This window comes from Coregonus clupeaformis, unplaced genomic scaffold (genome assembly GCF_020615455.1).
Source record: "Coregonus clupeaformis isolate EN_2021a unplaced genomic scaffold, ASM2061545v1 scaf0814, whole genome shotgun sequence".
Taxonomy (NCBI): domain Eukaryota; kingdom Metazoa; phylum Chordata; class Actinopteri; order Salmoniformes; family Salmonidae; genus Coregonus; species Coregonus clupeaformis.
In genome coordinates, this window is record NW_025534269.1 from 63237 (window position 1) to 69634 (window position 6398).

A 6398-nucleotide genomic window follows, 5' to 3' on the forward strand; every position below is an offset into this window, starting at 1 on the left:
GTCAAATGGTCGGGCTAATTTTGTTTATGCTATGATATCGAAAGAAGTTATGGGAATTTTGATATTGTGAACATTTTACACAAAAGGTTGGTTGTAATACAGTAAAAAGCCATTTAATTCATATTTTGGAATGAACTGAGACAACAATTTAATTTAAATAGAAAAGATCTACAATAAATATGTAATAACCTGTTGGAAGGATGAAGTGGATCTCTGTCTCACTTCTGGGTCTGCTGAAGGTTGAGCTGGGATCTTGTCACTTGGTGTCTGCAACGAAACACAACAATAAATATTCTGTATTATACTCTATTTAATCAGTGTATACAGTTGAAGTCGGAAGTTTACATACACTTAGGTTGGAGTCATTAAAACTCGTTTTTCAACCACTCCACAAATTTCTTGTTAACAAACTATAGTTTTGGCAAGTTGGTTAGGACATCTACTTTGTGCATGATACAAGTAATTTTTCCAACAATTGTTTACAGACAGATTTTTTCACTTATAATTCACTGTATCACAATTCCAGTGGGTCAGAAGTTTACATACACTAAGTTGACTGTGCCTTTAAACAGGTTGGAAAATTCCAGAAAATGATGTCATGGCTTTAGAAGCTTCTGATAGGTTAATTGACATCATTTGAGTCAATTGGATGTGTACCTGTGGATCTATTTCAAGGCCTACCTTCAAACTCAGTGCCTCTTTGCTTGACATCATGGGAAAATCAAAAGAAATCAGCCAAGACCTCAGAAAAAAATGTGTAGACCTCCACAAGTCTGGTTCATCCTTGGGAGCAATTTCCAAACGCCTGAAGGTACCACGTTCATCTGTACAAACAATAGTACGCAAGTATAAACACCATGGGACCACGAAGCCGTCATACCGCTCAGGAAGGAGACGCGTTCTGTCTCCTAGAGATGCATGTACTTTGGTGCGAAAGGTGCAAATCAATCCCAGAACAACAGCAAAGGACCTTGTGATGATGCTGGAGGAAACAGGTACAAAAGTATCTATATCCACAGTAAAACAAGTCCTATATCGACATAACCTGAAAGGCCGCTCAGCAAGGAAGAAGCCACTGCTTCAAAACCGCCATAAAAAAGCCAGACTGTGGTTTGCAACTGCATATGGGGACAAAGATTGTACTTTTTGGAGAAATGTCCTCTGGTCTGATGAAACAAAAATAGAACTGTTTGGCCTTAATGACCATCAATATGTTTGGAGGAAAAAGGGGGTAGGCGTGCAAGCCGAAGAACACCATCCCAACCGTGAAGCACGGGGGTGGCAGCATCATGCTGTGGGGGTGTTTTGCTGCAGGAGGGACTGGTGCGCTTAAAAAAATAGATGGCATCATGAGGAAGGAAAATTATGTGGATATATTGAAGCAACATCTCAAGACATCAGTCAGGAAGTTAAAGCTTGGTCGCAAATGGGTCTTCCAAATGGACAATGACCCCAAGCATACTTCCAAAGTTGTGGCAAAATGGCTTAAGGACAACAAAGTCAAGGTTTTGGAGTGGCCATCAAAAAGCCCTGACCTCAATCCTATAGAAAATGTGTGGGCAGAACTGAAAAAGCGTGTGCGAGCAAGGAGGCCTACAAACCTGACTCAGTTACACCAGCTCTGTCAGGAGGAATCGGCCAAAATTCACCCAACTTATTGTGGGAAGCTTGTGGAAGGCTACCCGAAACGTTTGACCCAAGTTAAACAATTTAAAGGCAATGCTACCAAATACTATTTGAGTGTATGTAAACTTCTGACCCACTGGGAATGTGATGAAAGAAATAAAAGCTGAAATAAATAATTCTCTCTACTATTATTCTGACATTTCACATTCTTAAAATAAAGTGGTGATCCTAACTGACCTAAAACAGGGAATTTTTACTTGGATTAAATGTCAGGAATTGTGAAAAACTGAGTTTAAATGTATTTGGCTAAGGTGTATGTAAACTTCCTACTTCAACTGTATATATATATATAAAGCGGTGACAACATACATGCAAGAAGGGACATGTATTTATATATTTTATAATTCTTTGACAGATCCTATACATTATAATATATCAAAGCAGATTTACTTACCAGAGCACGCCATGGCCACTGAGATTATCCATAATCATAGGTTATTTCACTCTCTGCTTGGATGTTTTCAATAGCAAACAAGCAAAGATGAGGTTTACATTGGACTATCATCTTTTTCATTTTGCAATTTGGGGACCTGTGGGCATCATTTACCAGCCTCCCCAGTGAACCATCTTCGCAGGATGCATCTATGCTAAAATTGAAGAGGGAAACAGATTTACGTTTTCTCCACAAAACATATAAACATATAGAGATTAACTGATGTCTTATAGGGTTTTACTTACCACCATGAGCCATTGTTCCATTCAAAATCAAACAAGAAAGCATTTTGCTTTTCCGTATACTTCCCCTGCCTCTTGTCCCGTTCATATTGCGATATAAACTCCCCACGGTACTCGAGGACAAAGGATCCCTTTTCAATTGGTGCTGAGGCAAATACACCACGTCCTGATGTAACAAAGTTAAGAACTTAGTATCAAGTAATACAGTTCAAATTAGGTTAATGAATTGCAGTTGATCAGACCCATTTAGCCTGCTTATCAATGTGTATGATTTAATATTTAAGGGAAAGATCCATTGCAGGGGTGCAAACTGGTAAGGACCCAAAAAGGTGACATCATTCAAAATAAATTTGGTCTGAAAACTATGAAGTCACGAGGAGACGTATTTTATGTTGGATTTAATGACAGATCTACAGCTAAAAACGGAAACGCCGAAACAATGGCGTTAAAGCGGGGCAAAAAGAGATGTGATCCCCGGTCAGGTTCCAGCAGTTATCACCACTAGACCTGCAGTGACTTGCACCGCTGAGTCTGCCTTTGACTCCTCGCTTTAGACCGCTTTATTGCAGACTTTGTATTTAAGGACATCAGCGTACACAAAAAATCCCAAATCACAACAGGCAGGGATTACGCACACACCCACTCATGTTGTGAACACTCTGTCGGTAGGCCTACTCGGCGGTGCATTTGTTAACTTGAATGGTGCCGTATTTGTTCTACGCGCTGATACGCATCATTCACATGTATTGTACATTTTTATCACCCAAATGCTTCTACATTCCGTTTATCGTTGGGGTTGTTATGATCAAATGTTAAAAACATTTTTTGAATTTAAATCACATTACCGGCTTTCACACATAGCGCGAACGGTCTGCCGACTGGCCAGGGAAATTACCACCAATATCACACATTCTAATAGAAGTTGGGAGGTGTAGTTCATAAATCTTGAATATTTTTCCCCATCCCCCAACTGCTTGCAAAAGAATCACAACATAACTTCTGAAATTGGATGTTAAAGCCGTATGTGTCTAATGCAGCGGTACGCAGTGATTTTTTTCACTTGTGTAAGACTTGAATGTGTTTCAAATGACATCCCAATATGGTATGACCCAATAAGTGTAGCGTGTGTGTATAACATACCTTTATAGTCATTGATCCATTTGACTTTATACAAGGCTTGTCACTTCCAGAAATAATAAAATGAATAGCCTCAGCCTCAGGACTAAGTCTGGCTCTTCGTTTTGATATGCTCTTCAATTGCCCATGTGCTCCTCAACTAGAAAACATCTACATTGGATGACAAAAAGTCAGCGAGACAAATACAGAAAAGACTAATACTTGATTTGAATCGAATAAGGATATATCAAATGGTATTAGTCTGCCTTTAGTCATATCGTGCTCATGTTCTTACTAATGCAGTATCCGGTTAGCTTATTAGGCTAACCGATCAGTGCAAACCTTATGCAACTGCAATCACAATAGCAATCTTTTCACAGTAAGCACAGTAAGCAATCTTAACACCTTCAAAGATAAATACTGTTATAAAAGTATAGTACTGTAAACTCTACAAATAACATTATCTGAACTGAACAACCAATATCATCACTTTGGCTTTAAATGGAAAAACATGATAGTGCTAAGTAACATTTGTGGTCAAGAACACTTAAATGTAAGAACAGCTTAGATAATAACTATCTCTTTAGTTGTAAATGAAGAAAAATAAATGTATTACCTTCATTTCTCTTGCACTTCTTCCAGTTCTGAATTTTCCATGTGGCAAAAGTCCTTTTCATTCATTTCAGCTAATTTGCTAACATTAGCTTATCTGGCTAATTGATGCTAAATTACGTTTTTATTTGAGGGATTTAGGAGGATTTTATGATAATAAATAAATAATATGCCATTTAGCAGACTCTTTTATCCAAAGCTTAGTTATAGTTGACTATGATGACATGTATTATGTGTATTCAAGTAAATCTATCTTGAATAGTTGGAAAGTGTGCTCAAACAAAATCAGGATATGTCACGTAACTAAAGTGTGTCACGTGACTAAAGTGTGTCACGTGACTAAAGTGTGTTTAAAGTGTGTTAATGTTCCAAAACTGACCACTAGGTGGCGTATTCACAGGTGAGCAAAAAGCGTAAACACACACACACACTTCAAATCATGAGATTGTGACATTTAAAGACTTTTCAGATTTTTGGTTTAGGGGCATTCTATGGTCGTCTAGAACACTGTAGTGAGCTCGGAAAAATGAGGACTCCAAAAATGTCCTCATATTTCCGAGCGTCCTGACATTGAAGGTGAGTTGTCATAAAATTGTCTTCATATGTCACCAAAACGAGTACACACACACACACACACACACACACACACACACACACACACACACACACACACACACACACACACACACACACAGTCTTTATATCACTTAGTCCAAGTGGTGGTCAGAATGTTTGTCTTAACTAGCCTGATAACTCCAACATGTCTGATATGAACATTGACATAAACCCTCTACATACTTGAGTTTCTCCAGTCTGCAGTGTGGATCCTCCAGTCCAGCAGAGAGCAGTCTGACTCCTGAGTCTCCTGGGTGATTGTAGCTCAGGTCCAGCTCTCTCAGGTGTGAGGGGTTTGACCTCAGAGCTGAGACCAGAGAAGCACAGCCTTCCTCTGTGACTAGACAGCCTGACAGCCTGCAAAGAGTCAAATCATATTAAAACCACACTGCTATTCTTTGGTGGTGAAAATAGTGGCAGTATATTTTTCAACATTTTCAGATATATCAGTGTCCTGAAACCTGCCATATATATTCATAAATTAATGTATCATTATTAGAAATGACAAATTATCAAAGTATTGATTGTAGAGAGAAAAATATAAAGCACACATATTTGAGTAGACTGACCAGAGCAGTTTAAAAAGCAGTATCAGTCAAAAGACAGACAGTGAGGTATCAGATTTAGATTGTATTGAGTATACAGTCCACACCATATCTAGTTTGACAGTGAAGCGAACATTTTAAATGTAGCTCTATATTCCAGCATTTTGGATTTGAGATCAAATATTTCATATGAGGTGACAGTATATAATGTCACCTTTTATTTGACGGTATTTTCATACATATCTGTTTCACCGTTTAGAAATAAAAGCACTTTATGTATCTAGTCCCCCTATTTGAAGAAGTCATAAGTATTCTGACCAATTCACTTATAATGTATTAAAGTAGTCAAAGGTTGAGTATTTGGTCCCAAACTCATTGGTTGCATTTGCAGTTTGTTTTGGTTATGTTTTGGGTTATGTTTTGCCCAATAGTAACTGAATGGTGGATGATGACTGGAGTAATTTTCTGTCTAAGTGAGTAGATAACATGTTTCTAAACACTACTAAATTAATCCTGATGATGACATGATTAAGAAAAATCATGAATGAATCATGAATAATAATAAATGAGAAAGTTACAGAGGCTACAACAAAACATACTAACCTCTCACCATTAACATCAAATAAAAGTTGACATTCATTCTATATTGTTGCCTAATATGAAACATTATATCTCAAATCCAAAATGATGGAGTATAGCAGCAAATTTAAAACTGTAAGCTTCACTGACCAAACACATATGGTATGGACTATGTGTGCCTGGTAAACACATGTGGATCTGGTGAACAGTTATCACTTGTTGACCAACTACAGGAATACTGACCTCAGAGTCTCCAGTTTACAGTGGGGATTCCCCAATCCAGCAGAGAGCAGCTTCACTCCTGAATCCTTCAGGTCATTGTTACTCAGGTCCAGCTCTCTCAGGTGTGAGGGGTTTGACTTCAGAGCTGAGACCAGAGAAGCACAGCCTTCCTCTCTGACTAGACAGCGTGACAGCCTGCAAAGAGTCAAATCATATTAAAACCACACTGCTATTCTTTGGTGGTGAAAATAGTGGCAGTATATTTTTTCAACATATTAAGATATATCTGTCACGGTTTCGGCCGAGGCGGCTCCTCCTCCTTGTTCGGGCAGGTTTCGCCGGTCGTCG

The 6398-nt window shown here is 38.4% G+C and overlaps 1 long non-coding RNA gene across 1 annotated transcript; it reads right to left on the minus strand.

The window, feature by feature from the left end:
• Window positions 1-230: 230 nt before the first annotated feature.
• Window positions 231-4759, minus strand: LOC121566485. The gene is made up of 4 exons (XR_006000908.2): window positions 3502-4759; window positions 2365-2527; window positions 2081-2273; window positions 231-267 (listed from the first exon to the last, which is right to left on the minus strand). It is a non-coding gene; the product is annotated as an uncharacterized LOC121566485 (long non-coding RNA).
• Between the last annotated feature and the right edge of the window lie 1639 nt (window positions 4760-6398).